The sequence below is a fragment of the Crocodylus porosus genome, unplaced genomic scaffold, assembly GCF_001723895.1.
Source record: "Crocodylus porosus isolate Cpor-Errol unplaced genomic scaffold, CroPor_comp1, whole genome shotgun sequence".
NCBI lineage: Eukaryota > Metazoa > Chordata > Crocodylia > Crocodylidae > Crocodylus > Crocodylus porosus.
The window spans coordinates 98,767,110-98,782,723 of record NW_017728886.1 but is presented as its reverse complement, the minus strand read 5'-3'; the positions used below and the strand labels follow the sequence as shown (position 1 = coordinate 98,782,723).

General features: G+C 42.2%; 1 protein-coding gene across 5 annotated transcripts in view; it reads left to right on the top strand.

Moving 5' to 3' along the window:
- The window catches only part of TNS3 (tensin 3), a 342,744-nt gene that overhangs the window by 523 nt on the left and 326,607 nt on the right, over nt 1-15,614 (top strand). The gene's annotated exons all lie outside the window — the stretch shown is intronic.

Genomic DNA, 15,614 nt, shown 5'->3' with positions numbered 1-15,614 from the left:
GGTGGGAGGGGGGGGCGGAGGCGACGCCGGGCCGGTGCAGCCGAGGGGGTCGTGCGAGTAGGTCCCGGTCGCATGTGAAGGGCGAGGCGGGGGCAGGGCACGTTTGGGACCAGGCCGCTCTTGCTAAGCACGGAGTAGTTTGTCAACGGGATGTATGCTTCCCTTCCCTCCCCCCGGCTCGGTGTCCACTGGTGAGGGGGCCAGTGAGAAAAATCAGTTTTCACAGGGTTGATCCCTAGGCTTGGTGAATGGTGCTGGTTGCGGTTGAGCTGGATTTTACAACTGAAGCTTTGACAAGTGAAAATGAAGCGTGTAAGCACCTATAGGAGACTTCATATTGAGCTGGGGCTCTGGGCTGACACCGTTACAGCTTCATTTTTCCAGTGCTGAGAGGGAGGTGGGGAGCAGTTCAGTTCTGGAAAGAATTGGTCCTTTTTTCTTGTAAAAGGACCTCAGACTCAGGCTGCTTGACAGCAATCCCAGAATATAAATAAGATGTAACACATACGTTAAGTAAGATTGCGTTGTACGTTAAGTAAGTTTTGGCTGACCTTAGTTCTGGAGCCTCCATGCCATGAATGGAGAGATGCTCTCCTGTTCACATAAGTTTGTTTTGAGTTGTGAGAAATTATGACTCCCTCACATTTCCAAGCCTAGGATTAAGTGATGATTATAGCATTTTATTCCATTCAAAATACTGCTTTGTATTTTGAATACTGTTTGCATGTTTAGCAGTTGGTTATTTTTCTGTTTTCAGAAGTGCTTGGAAGTGGTCGTCATTACATTTGTAGAAGCCGTGTTTAGCTTTTACAAGGCACGCACTCAACCACAGTCAGAAGCAGAAAAACGGTAGCTGTGAAGCATGTAATTTATTTGAAATTTGGTAGGAAACTTTTGGCTGGTGCTAAACACTGCAACTGGCCATTGTCCCACCTTGTTATTTTCAAAAGGAACCACTATTGAAAATTTGTTATATTTGTTGTATGTCTCTTGTATAGTACCCCAAACTGCTTCCTTTTTGTCACTGAATTCATTTGGAGCAGGATCCTTTCAGAATTTGGATTTATTGCCTAACCTATAACTTGGACTATTGGCGCTTTTTAATATTAAGCAGTTAGAAAGCATTTGCTTGTTATTGTTTTGTCACATATGGAAAACAGTCGCATTTAATGGCTAGTGTTTAATGGAATACATATCAGTTCTTTGATTGCTTAGGTGAACAGTTCATTCCCAGGAGCTTTCCACAGGTTAAATTAATACACATTTGGTTTTCCTAATACATATGCATCTGCTGCAATTACTTAATCATAGAAAGGCCCCAAATAATTTAGTTCATGCCCATTCCACCTAAGTGCAGTTTGTATGCTTCTGGTATTCTTTCCCAGCTAAATGTCAGCAAAAGAGTAATTTTTAAGGACGCTGTTAAATTAGCAGTACATAGTCTCAACTTTTTTCCCAGTCGTTTTGGCACATTGCATTATCAGGACATGGATGAAGCTGGTTGTCTGTGTTGCTTTCTGGGTGAGCTTGGATGGTATTCCATTCCTTAGCATTTTTTTGTTTTGTTTTGATCAAGATTGAATATCTCCCTGATAGATCTGTTGTAGTTTAATCTCAAGTCATAGCAATCAGATGCAGGTGCCTATGTAAAATGCGGGAGAGCAGGGTAGATAATCACAATAGTCTCCTTTGGTTTTAAAATTCCATGGGAATCGCTTCATCTCTTTGTGTTTAAGTTTCCTCAACTGTAAAATGCAGCTAATAACATTAATGTCACGGAACTAGTGAGCTAACAATTAAAAAATGTTTTCAGATCACTGAATAAATACATTGTTAGTCTACTTCTTTGTGTATTTCCAAACAAAAAGCCTTACGGGGACTTTAACAAAAGATAAATAAAATGGTGAAGAGCCCTGCAATTACAAGAGATCTGCTGAAGGGAAAACAAATCTAGGAAAATGTGTACATTTAAGTGAATTGGTTTAGACATCACAGAATATTATTTCTGTTAGAACAGAATTGTGCATCTGCTTTTATAAGGACTACTGGGCAGGGAGATCCAGGGCTTTGTATTGGGCCCAAGGACTCCGATTTCATACTGACTTCAAGGGGGGCAGATTTTGCCCAAGTTCCAGTGGCCAAATCAAGCTGTTAGCTGCAGGTTGCAGAGTTGCCTTATCCTCATTCACAATCTTGAAATGAAAGGTTGATTTGCCCTCAAACATTTGCTACATATGTACCCTGACACCTGGTGGTGAGGAGATAGGGCTGGGGTTCAGGTCTGTGTTTTGTTGATTGTGCCATTGCTATGGGAGGTACTTGAAGAAGATACTAAAGTCCTCCAGTCCTAAATTTGGCTACATATTGGAGGGTGACATGTTTTGCACCCCAGCTTTGCTACCGGAAATTGGGTATTCTTTGGAGTTGTGACTGATAAATTGTTTTGTAGATCACCAGCACCCCCTGTCCTTGTGATGTGAAGAATACAATGCATCCTGTTTGGCACGCATGAAATTTCTGTGCATTTTTTTTTCCCTCCAGAATTGAGTTGGTTAGAATATGGACCACTAGTTTCCATTCCCAACTCTGACACTGACTGGTAGAATTTACCTACCTCATAAACATGGCATGAGAATGACTTAATGTTTGGATTTAAACCTTGGATTTTTGAGTGGGACAAATTCTATTCTTTCTCATCTGGGAACATCAGGCCCGGAGCCAGCCAGCTTCACTGGGTGAATGAGGCTTGACTGGTATTTGGGGTGGGAGGACAGGAGTAGAGGGGTCTGTGTGTATTGCCATAGTGTGATGTATTCCAGAAAAGGCAGCACGTGGCCAGTGGTTCTGTGACTGTGTGTCCATTGGTGTAACATCCTGGTAGATGGGAGGGGAGGCTTGATGACCACACACCCTGAAACCCATTTCTGTTCCCCCTGAGAAATACCCTTCTCACCTCTGGAGTTGTGCAGCTGGATCAGGATTTGCTATAAAGTACATTAGTAAAGAAAGGAAGTGATGTGGCCTGAAAATCTCAAGGCTGATAAACAGTGGGTAGGCAGCATTCCCTAAGTGTGGTTTGTACTTGTCTAAAACTGAAAAATGAATTACATTTCAGCACCCTAGAGAATGATATCTTACACCTGGGGATGAAGGCCTCTCCTGCCCCTCTTTTTAGTATCCCATGCCAGGAGCATACTTCCGTGTATCTGTTGAGGCCTTTAAAAATAATCATTCAGTCCAGCCTATAGAACTGCAACATAAACACAATGTGGTGTACATGGTAAATTAGGGACTGGGTTAGCTCATATTATCTTTATGGCAGTATGGGCAGGTCTGCAGCAATAATCACTTAAATGGTGTGGTAATAGATTGATATGTTTAAAGTGCGTTTTTCCATGCTTGGTAATCCATCGCCTTTGTATGTGCATTTCACAATGTAGCTTTGCTTTCAAGGTTGCAAATTTTGTGCATAGGGTCAGTCTTGAAAAGTACACTCTTAGCTGGCCTTATACACTCTCTCTGGGTTCAGTGGGAGGATTTCTCCTCTGTGCTTGATGTAGTAGGACATAATTTCCATGGCCTGCGGGGTCTATTGTAGGGATATGTTGTTGATATGGAATTAGTATTGCCTTTCTTCACAGGGACCAGGCCTTTACTATTCTTTTCTGCCCCCGCTGCTATCTGATTATCCCCAGGGTGCAGACCTATGTGATAACAGGATGGAGGTAATGAATTGCTCAAGGCTTAAGGTGACAGATTGATTTGCAGTGATAATCTAATGGACAGGTGTGTTGATGCAGCTTGCTTGCAGTCCACCTCCCCTGGCAAAGATCTGAGGAATTAAGCAGCAGCAGAGACAGTGGAAGGGAGGATGCTATTATGGTTTAGTTTGTGCCTTTGTAGTTCCGTAAACTATATGGACACTCTTTAGCTTGGGGGATGGCAGAAAAGGAAGTTTAATCTATTTAGGAATGTATTTCTGTGCAACTTTAGGGGAGGGAGAAAGAAAGAATAGTGATGTATGGAGAGCATATATCTAGGGGTGCTTATTCCATAGCTTTGCCATAGTTCTAACCTTTCTTTCATTCTTGCATTGATTTACTAGGAGATGAGATGGATGTGGAACATCCAAGCACTAACCAAATGCTGTGCAAACCAAATTTAATGTGCATGATTTGGGGTGCCTTTTTACCAAGACTGTGGATCATGGATTATGCATACTGTGCTGATTGATACAGTGAAAAGGCAGGGTAGGTATGCAGAGAAAACAGAGCAGTAACGACTCTCCTGAAAACACGCCAGTTGTGGTGTTTGGCATATCTTCAATTAAAAAAACTTTTATATTTTGTTTCAAGATAGTGGTTTTAATTTGGACAGTTTGGTTTGTGAAACATATGCTGCAGACATAGTGAGCAGTCAACTCTTCCTTCTCTTTTACTTGAAAAAAATTAAACTATGCATACAGTTTCTATTGGTTTGTTTTCTCCCTATTATACTGTTTTACCTTTGTTCCTCCCAGCCAAGAAAAAATATTAAAAGCAAAATAATTAGCAGACTCATTTTCACTGGCCAGCCCCTGCCCCACTCCCTCCCTCACTGTGAGAGTCCACGATTTGCTCCCTGCCCCCCCCATTCCCTACCTATGCCCCTTCCCCAAGCTGCCAGGCTGCATTCCTGGCTGCATGCATGCTGCGGCTGTGTGCATGTATGCAGCATTTATCGGTGACATTATCAGCCAAAAAAGCTGATTGCTGGTAATATTAATTTTCCTGTTGGTGCCAGTCCAATATGCAACTGATATATTGGTGCACCTGTGCATAATACTATTGTTCTAGAAAAATACTTTTTTTTTTTTAAACTCAGAGGGACTATGCATACATCTGTCTTGAAAATGACCTGCATATTCTTAGCTTTGCAATTTATTCTACAGTAATTACAGTGGAATATTTTTAATAGAAAATTGTTGTTTATTCTGCTTGAGCGCAGTTAAATGGAGAGCATTTAGTATTTGTTTCTTATTAAAACTTGGTCAGCCAAATTCATCTGCTAACTTCAGTAGTGACTTGAACTTTTTCTCAAATGCTCTTTCAAAAGATAAGTCTTCCATTAACAGTAAAAATAGGTGCATGTTGTGCCCTGCTGCATCCAGAAAGGCCGTTTTTACACGTCAAGAGATTTCTTGCTCGTTAGTGGTGAAAGTTTCTTAAAAGATAAGTGATTGGTGTATTTTATGTTGTTCTCTTCGTATGCAAACCAGATTTAGAATCTGATCTATTTTTAGTAGTTCTATACATTTTAAGGCCAGAAGGGGCTGTTCTTATACGTAGTTTGACATTCTGCATAAAACAGACCATTGAACCTCACCCAGTCATTTCTGTATCAAGTCATAACTGCTGTCTGTACTAAAGCAGATCTTTTAGAAAAGACATCCTGTTTTGATTTAAAGACCTAGTTATGGACTTAATCTAGGAGGGCGTAGTGAAACATTCGTGAAACATGTGCATCAGTTTGCTGAAGTAAATATGTTCATGCACTTAAATTTATGTGCATTTCGCCTCTTGAAGAACAGGGGCTGTGTTTATTTATGGACTTTGGGTAAGTGGCATTCCATGGCAATATACTTAAAAATTACATTTCTGGATTTTATGTTGTAAGTATGCCACAAAGATCCCAATAGTGTAAAGTCATGTGAAAAGTCCACTTACTAGCTTACCACTCAGGTATTTTCCAGTTCCTTAAATGATGCTCAGATTTGTTCGTCTTTATTTTTACTTGAATTGTTTTTAACTATATAACAATACGATGCTTCATTGGTTCCTGATAAAAGAACTAAATGAGTAGGTCAATTGTGAGCAATGGTTATGGATAATATTATTATTGATATCTATCACATATATATATGAAATTCAATACTTGTGATGTAGCTTATCTATGACCACCTATCCCCTGCCACTGTTATCCTTATCTTTCCTCTCCTATTACCTCTATTATTGTCTACACTTGTCTTGTCTGAAGTTGAATCATAAATCTTTCACAGAAGAGACCATCTTCTCCCATGTATTCATGTAGCACCCAGTGCAATGGGGTGTTTTTCTGATTTGAGGTCTTTGGAGAGTGCTATAATCTAAATACTACTAACACCATGGTGACAAGGAATGAGCAAAGGGCATTTTATATATACTTGGATCCAGTAAGGTTGCTCCACTTGGCTGTCACCTGGCTGAAAGGAGAGAGGGAAGAGGTGAGCCTGCTTTTGTCTTAGCCCATCTTATGGAGAGATTGAGCATCAGGAATTATTGTGCTTACTAAAGTCCCAGCCTTTCCTTGAAGAAATACCAGCTTCAATGCGATTTATGTTCAGGATGTGTCCGGAGAGACTTGTTTTAGCAGAACCAGTAGCCCAGAGCTTAGCACAGATGACTGCCCTAACCAGTAGGCTAGTGGTCTGCAACCTTTTTAAGTAGGAGATCACCTTTGGCATTTAAAAGCACCCCAAGATCCACTGTGCGCTGCTGCTGCCCCCCCCCCCCCCCCCCCCCCCCCCCCCCCCCCAGTCCAGCAGGTAAGCTGGTTGGGGGGGAAGGGGCAGATTGAGAAAAAGATTATCTGGGGACATGCCTCCTCAGCAAGGTAAGTCCTACTCGGCCCCACTTAGCCTACCCCTGCTCCTGCCTCTGGCACTGTCCTTTACCATGCGGTGGCCTCAATCTAGTCCCCGCCCACAGACTCACTTGCTGGGCTGGGGCATGTGCATGCATGCACATGGGTATTCAGCTCGCCCACCCCAGCCTTGGATTGACTCCAAGAGGCTCTGAGATCTACCGGTGGATTGAGATCTATTGGTTGGTGACCACTGTAGTAGGCTATAGTGTCAAGGTCTCTTTCCTTTTGGAGCTGTTAGGCAAACAATTCAATATTAATTAGGCCAAATAGAGCGACTATAGCCATCACTGGGGCGCTCCGCTGGGATTTGAACAAAGGGCAGAGCAGGGGCTTGAACCTTGGTATCTCATATGCTTGGGGTGTGCCACAGCCTATGAGCTAAGCATGCAGTCAATTTTTTTTTTTTCTTTTCTCACCCTGTGAATAATTTTTCATTCAAAGCAAACTAGATTCAACAGAAAAGATTGGGGAGCGACTTGCACCAGAATGCCAAAGAGCCTAGAGTCTAGGACCTTTCTGTAGTACATTTATGAAAATTGAGTAAATTAGGACCCTTGCACTGACCAGTGGATGATTTTTTGCTGGGTTTCTGTCTTGCACTATTTTGTCATGAAGGAACATTGTCAGGTCTGGTTTCCTTCCCATGTGTGCAGGGGAAACCATTTGAAATCTTGAAAATGTATATGACATGGCAGAATACTTGTGTTGGTGCCTTGGAGGACTTCGGGGCTGCATGCCAATTTACAGGTGAGACTGCTCTCAAAGGCTGCAGTTTATCCAGAACACAGAAACAGGTTTTTTTCCCCTGGTGTGCTAGTACCTGAGTGTGAATTTCACCCATGGACCAGAGTGGGGCCAAAGGAAACAAGCTTACATCAGCAGTGCATGTACAGGCCACAGATATGGCCCATACTTTTAAATAACTAGGTGAAAGCAGTGGATTGTGACAGAACATTTGCCTAGCAGATGTCAGAATCCTGAATAGCCAGTATGAGAACAAACTGTATCCTATCTAGCATGGGTTTTTTTAGGCCCAAGACAATGAGAACACACAATTCCCTCACTGCACACATTGGTGCATCTCAGCCTGCAGTAGACCTCTTTAATCCAAATACATTTGGTTTCAGACTGTTCACAGTTTTTTTTGCCAGATAGTGGTACAGTATTACATAATAAAATATCATCAGAGAACACCTTTTGTCTAGATTTCAGTAACAAACTGTTCTCTTTGGGTCTGTTGAATGAGTTACTTAATTTTAATTCATAAATACAGATCCAGTTGCTATGGATAAGTAAGCCAGGCAGTGGAACTTGTCTATCTCTGCAGTTGTTTGTTGCTGTTGACTTAAATGATTAAATATTAAAATCATAGTTGAAAAACTCAGCAAATACTTCTTTTGAATGCAGGCTACCTCTTCCCAGTGTTTTGACAATCAGTGTTTCCTAATATTTGCATATTTTCCAATGAGTGTTATCTCTCGTTGGCAACCATAAAAAAGCAGTAATCATTTAGTTTATTATTGTGGACCCTGTGCCTTCAGAATTGTTTTTATTCTCCTGGTAGTGTGACTTTACTTTGCTTTGAGACCAAAGTGCAGGTGCCGTATGGCATACTTTGGTATGGGTGGGGGGAATTCCATTGACTTCAGTAGGTGTTCTGACCGAGTTAGATCTGCAAGATCTAGCTGTTGGGCTGGTAGGTTTTCAGTGATGGGCTGTGTGGCTTTAGTATGTGCATGTGTTGACTGCCTCTCATTCCTCATCCCTTCCCTTCAGGCTTAACTGAATAAACTGCCTACTCTAAAACTAGAAGTACCTGAGTTTTGCTCATGTCACTGAGCTATTGCAATTTGAGTGTGGTCTGAAGAAGTAATACTGCATCTTTCAGTTGTCAATGACATGTCTATTTCTCATCTATAGATACTTCCTTGATCCATAAATAAAATGGGTAAGAAAATATTGATGGATCACATGTTATGATTGTTGAAAGACATGACTCAGTTCAAGAAAACATAGTAATTCTAAAGACCTCTCTGTCCTGTGTGTATTTGTTATGTTGCAGGTGTTCTCTTTCAGCAGGTGCTCTCCGCTGCATTACTCCAGGTCCTCTCCAGCTGTTTCGTTTCATTTTGAAGGCCTTTTTATGTTCTGTATGTTAATGACATTAATATCCCTCTTTCACGTTGTTGCTTTGTTACTCACTCTCTCTTCTATGTGGTAACCACTTGAAAATGTTTTGTGAACTTCTTGTCTTTGCCAGTCCTTTGTTTGGATGGTATTGCCTTTGAGCCTAACCCTGTAAACATTTACCTACATCTAAAGGTCCATTGACGTGCTTCCTACATTTAGAATTGTCTTTGACCAAACTGGACATGAAGTTTAAAACACCTGTGAGTAGAAAAACCCTGGTAGTTTAAATATTGATCTTTCTAAGCCTTTACCAGCAACTTTTGTGGTTGACATTAAACTTCAGTCTTTCTAAATGCTAGTGTGGTAACAAGAGAGATTTTTAGAAATGTATGGTACTGAGGTCCTGTACCTGACTACCAACAGACATAAGCTGTTGGTAACGTTGGGACAATAATCATGAAAATTCCCATAGTGCATGGTGTCCATACTAGTCAGTTTCTTTTGATTGCCACCTTTTTCATATCCATTCTATACTGTCAGCCACCACTTGCATTTTTATTTTTGTCTCAGTACTTTATCTCCAAATTTCCTCTTACGTCCTTGAAGCAGTTAAGTTGTGAACGACTTTGAAAGGGACCTCAGTAGAATTGTGGGTGAAGTGATCAAATTCCTTTATTCAGTGACACATTTCTCTATTCATATTTTTTTTCCAAGTGTCAGAAATCCACGGGTTCATAGGTTTCCCCTCCCCCCGCAATGGAGGTGGAAGATAAAAATGTAGGTTAGTACCTCATTAGGTTCTTGAGGCTCCAAAATCTCATTTGATTCTTCATGTACTGTTTTCACTGGAAATTTTCAAGAAAAATTTGTCCCTTTCTGAAAATTTTTGATTATTTTTTTTTTTTTGACCAAATCTCATAGTCATAATATATTGTCAATATATTATTTGCAGCGGGGTTGGATTAGAAAATGGGTTTTATTCTATGGGAATCTTTGCCTTTTGGGTGAAATCAAAAATTGTTGGTGAGAACCAAGATGTTCTGACTTCAGAATCCCTTTGTGATACTGCATGGGAGCTATAGTTTATGTGCCTACTGATTACTTTTTTTCCCCCTTGAGCTGGGCCTTCTGCACAGACTGCTGCTGCCTGCATATACCATGCTCTTCTGTCTTGCACAGTGACTGCAGTGCATGATGGGATATTCAGTCCAGCTAGAGAATGCAGCCCTTGACAGCATATAGGTCAGTAGAACTACCACTTTGAGCTATAGTAGCAGCTTCTGTTTCTAGATTCCTCTTGTTTGTTTTGGTTTTTTGATAATCGTTTTTTTTATGTGAAAAACATGAAAAATGCAGTGTTCTATTACAAAATCAATAGAAATTTATTGATCCAGTTGTGTATACAGAACACAAAATGCAGAAATTCCAAGTGCATCCTGTAGAGGGCAGTAAGATGCATTGACAGTGACCCAGCTTGTTTACATACTTTCTTGGTTAGCCAGACCTTTCCCTCAAATATTTAAAGTTCAGCAAAGTTCAAATAACTAGTTCCTTACCGTGTTTTGGATGTATTGAACCTGTCTGTTCCTACTGAAGTTCAGGGTAAAACTCCTGTTGACCAAAAGGGAGTAGGTTCTACCCTGTAAATACACTTACCCTCCATATAGTTCCAGATGCATCATGACACAGCCATGAAGTCTTGTTATTTCATTGTTTTTCTCCCTATTTAGAGTCTAAATGTCATCCCTGTCATCTTGTAAATTACTGATCTTAGGGTTTGAACCTAAAGGGTGGGTCCCCATGTGCAGGTGCATATACTTGTAGAGGCACAAATAGCCCTGGCTTAAATTTGTGCTGCTACTTTGTAACCCATCATGCACCCCTGCATGAATGCTTTGGTGCACAGCAAATTGTCCAAGGGAGTGCTGGCCCCAGCAGTGTGCTATTTATGTGTGCTTTGCACCGCCTTTTCCCCTGGAGTGTTTGTTGGTTTTTTGTTGTTTTTTTGCTACCGGGATTTCCAGGTAGCAAATGTTGCCACTGTGCTGTGAATTTGCAGCACAGCATACATTTTTACATTCCCTGCATGCAGTTTGTGGCACCACAAACTACATGCCCCTGCATGTGGGGACCCACCCAAAGAGTCTTGACTCTCTGACTCGGACTGTAGTTTAAGAGTTGTCAAACACCTGGCCTTTGGGGGCCTCTCTGTGCCCAGTGGGTGACTGGTAGACCACCAGAAGTTGAGGGGCATGACCTGCCACAGAATTTGGGGGCTTTTGGCTCTGCTGGCCATGGCTATTAGAGGTGAGCTTGTCTAGTCACCCCAGTCTTAGACCAGTGCTACACACCCTGACCTCCTCCCTTGGATTCTTTGCTGCCTCCTGCCTCTTTGCTGTCTCTGCCACTGTCTTCAGACTCCTTGCCATCACCACTGCTGCTACTCTGTGGTGCCTATGGCAGCTGCCCCAATGCCCTGGGCTGAATCTGTCCTGTGAAGAGTCCTTCCCTGCAGATGTGGCCTGGGGCACCTTGTGAGTTTGACACCTTTGTCTTTATTAGAGGTTCGGTTTTGCTCCCTAGGAAAGTGGGATGCAGGAAAAACCTGTGAAAACTGCAAGTGCTGAATAAAAATGCCCATGATAATAGTCCAGTTTCTTATTTTGAATAATGGTTTGAAAAAAGTAGCTGATAGGCAGCTGAAGGAGCACTTTGCCAGAAGCAAATGACAGCTGCTTAGAAGCACTAGTGATAGTTGGCTTTGAATGACTCGTTAGGTCTAATGTGGCATCTTTTCAACCTTGGTTAAGTTATATTAAAATTTAATGCAAGTTATATTAATGTAATAGTACAATGTAGGTTATATTAATTTTAGTTGTATTAAAATTTAATGTAATGAAGTCCCTGCCCTTGCCCTGGAAGTCCTCCTTTTGAGAAAGGGGTTTGCCACCTTGGAACCAGAAAACCCCCCCAAATTATATACCAAAAATCCTGACATCCACAATAACATATTTTAATTTTATTTAAAGATTTTTTTTTGGCCCGATTTGTGTGTGTTTCCATCTCATATATATATATATAAAGGTGATTACATAATAGCTCAGAATAAAGTCTTAATCTTGTATATTGTGGGGGAATAGGGTATGGGAGTTTGTCGGGGGAGGTGTTTGTAGGTGTAGGTGGGTATTGTGTTTGAGGGATGTGTGAAGGGGGAGGGTGGCTGGGAGAGTATCTGTGGTGAGGTGCGTGTGGGTAGTAGTGAGTGGGACTCCCCCCAGAGACCCATGGGTATGTGTAGGGCAAATGTGTGTGGGCAGGGATGTGAGGGATGCAGTGTTGGTGGGGTGTGTGATTGTGTGGGGTTTGTGGGGGAGGGTTTATGGGTATGGTGGGGTGTGCGTTGGAATCCCCTGTGCGTGCCGCTCTGATCCAGTCAGCACCCGCTCCACAGCAGCCTGGAGCCTACGCATCCTGTGGCACCTCCTCACCACTGCGAGCAGAGCTCTGCCCCAGTGCGCGCAGGGCCCGCTTGGGACTGACCCCCAGCAGGAGCAGATCAGCTAGATGCACACACAGCCCTGACCTGGCCTCCATGCCTGCTCTGCACCACCTGCCTGTGGTGCGTCCTGCCGCCATGAAACTGGAAGTGCTGGCAGCGGAACCGGAAGTGGTGTCAGCTGCTCTGTGCCGGTGCTGCATACCCCCTGGGGCCTTGCAAAGTCCCCCCGGGGTACGTGTACCCCCAGTTGAAAACCCCTGCTATACACTGTTAAAAAATGTGAAGTGTATGGTTTTAATCTGATAACTATGGCAATGTTGAAATATCCTCTGGCCATAGAACTAACATTAATGAGAACAAGATTCCTAGTTTGCCTGGTTAAGATTTAGAGTAGTGGGTTTATTTTCTGGCTATTTGATTTTCTTTCTTTGGGCACGAACAAGATGAACAGGTTAACTTGTAGAAAATCAAGTCATCTTTTTTTAAAACAATAAAATAAAAAATCTGCAATTGCAGGATGGAGTTCCTAGGAGTGATACAGCCCCCACTCCAGCAGTGGCAGATTTCCCCCTTGATGAATCTGTAATAATTTTCTTATGCTTTCAAATGCCTCAGAAATGGTTGGCTCACCTTTTTTATCTAAGAAGAAATTGTTCATTCAAACAAACTAGAATTTACCTGACCTAGGTTCCTAGAATGTTAACCCGTGATTGCAGAAGGAGAAGGTCCTGGCATTCTTAGGAAAGTCTCCACAGGGTCATGTCTTCCTGGTGTGTGGCCTAAAGGCACATCCAGTTTCCGGGTGCAGTTATTACATTTGAGCAGCTTGCAGCAGGAAAAAAAAAGTATACAAAAAATTAATAGAGTGTAACTGAAAAAAGTACCGGCCAGAAACAAGGTATAAGATCTAAAGAAATTTGGTGAAGAAAGGAGTTTTTTTGTAATACTTTCAGTGATTCACTTTGATTGTAAAATTCCAGAAAAGTGTGGCAATAGAGATTAATTTGATATCATAAAACTCCATAAGTGTGTGTGCTGCTGTGCTTGTGTTTTTGGAGACTAAGAACTGTAAAACACAAACTAAGTATTATTTAAGCAACATTTTCATTTATTAAGAAAAAGTGATATTTTATTTTGCGTTAAACTGACAGGCAACTTGTTTTTTGTGGAGATTAGGGACAAGTGGGCTATTTGTAATGTGTAAAAGGGTGTTGAATAAAAAGTTATCAGATCGCTATGTGATTAGACAGGTGTGTGCAAATATTTCTTAAGTTACTTACATGGTGCATATTTCTGTAGTGTAAGGATCTAATTTTTTAAAAAAAATATAGGTCTTAAGACCCCTAAGAAGCAGAGAAGTTCTATGATCTGTGTTTAATAAAGGGTAAATTTTAAGACTCAAACTGAATCACAGAAGTGACTTAGTCGCTGCTTAACTTCACATGGCTGTGACAGAGTACTGAGTTGAGTACCCCAAGATGTAGCCTCTAGTAGAATTAAATCTGGGATTCTTGTATTTCAAAAGGCTTGGCTCTGGTCATTAAATAAATCTTGTATTTACAATATCTTGCAGAGGGTTATCTGTGAAGACAGGTAACTTGAATGCAAACTTTTGTAACAGGCTGCCAATGTGGTCTCACCAGATTGGCTTGAGATACTTACCCTGGGCTAGAAATGGTCCCAGTGAACTCTGAACGACCCCAAAGGTAGAGCAGGGGAGCCCTGCCCTGTGGAAAAGGAGAAGCCAATTGAAAGAAGGGGTTGTAAATCCTCTCAGTCTCATGGAAAGGGGATGGCTGGGGTTGGGGGCCCTCCACCCTGAGCCCTGGTTGGCTGGTTTGCAAGCCAGGGAGGGATTGCCAGAGGGGATAAAAGCAGCAGCCGATCTGGCCTGGGGGAGCTGCTGATAGTGACTCTGGGGAATGACACAGGAGGCCTAAGAAGAGCTGGGGTGAGCTGACCCAGCATAGGGAGCAGAGACCCCTCTGAAGAGCCTTGAAGACCCCGGGAGAAGCAGCTGGGGCAGTCGGCCCTGCCTTCAGCCCTGCAGCAGAAAGGGATCAGCAGCCAGGGCTTGGGGCAGAGAGCTGGTGCTGCTGATCCCCTGACACTGACTGCCCCAGAGGGGACTCAGTCCTGTCCCTTATTCTGCAGCTGATTGTCATTGGATGGAGTCCCTGAGCTTTGTGCTTGGGTCATGCTGATTGCTGCAGGCACCTACTCTGTTGCTTGCCTTTTTTGTTGCCACAGAGGGTCACCCTTCAGCCTCTTTGGCCAGGTTGGGGTTTAATACAGTTTGATTGCTGCAGCCTAGAAGAGCTTAACTTGTTGCAGTCTGTTGCTTATTGGGAAGCCTGTTGGAGCTGCAGGGGGTGACCACCTTGCTTCCCTGTGGTAGCATCTCAGCAGTGGCTGAAAGCTGCCAGTTACCCTACCTGTGGTTCTCGAGTCAAGGGTTGACTAATGCATTCTGGTTTGTTTTGTGATTCTGATTATGCCATTTAAGTTCACTTGTAAATAAGCTTTCCTATTATTCTGTTATTCTTGATTTGTAAATAAAGTGTAAATAGTTAAATCGGTTAAGTGTTAGACCTTTTTGGGACCATGAGCTGCTCTGTGGGGAGCAGGGACTGGCTGGAAAGTAAATTGGTGCTGACAGGAAGCCCTGTCCCACTCTCACCACACCATCCCTGATATTGAGCAGGGGTGGCAACTATTGGGCTGCCACATGGGTTACACCTTTATTAAATTCTAAAACTAAATGCCATAAGAGCAAATTGGGAAATAAAAGAGCAGCTAGATGCAATAAGCATTAATTGTTCCGTTAGTTGCTTATATGTTGTATGTGAAGTCCTTGGAGCCAGTGGACAGCATAGCAGTCACTCGGCTGTCTTTCCATCTCTTTCTTACTCTGGCCTCCCAAGAATGCCCTTCTTATATCTTGTACACAATCTTCATGTTATGCATATTCATAAACTTTACTCTATTTTAATATTTCCTTACCCTTGTAAGTATAGAGTAAAATCAGTGATAGATCACTTAAGTTTAATGCCACTTAGTAATTACTGGTAGCTGTTCGCAGCATATTAACGTTGGCTGGAACTTGACAATACATAATGCCTTTACATCCCCCCAAACATTTCCAGTGTTAGAAAAAACATCTATTTTGCACCTGTGTAAAGCTTGGTATCCTATCCTAGTCACCTGTTCATTCTTTATAGCTAGTTTGTTGCCCATGCGCTAAGTACTGCTCACTGATTCTTGTACAAGCCAGAGACCTATTCATGTTACGTTCCTTGCTAAGCTTTTCATTTTTTTTTTT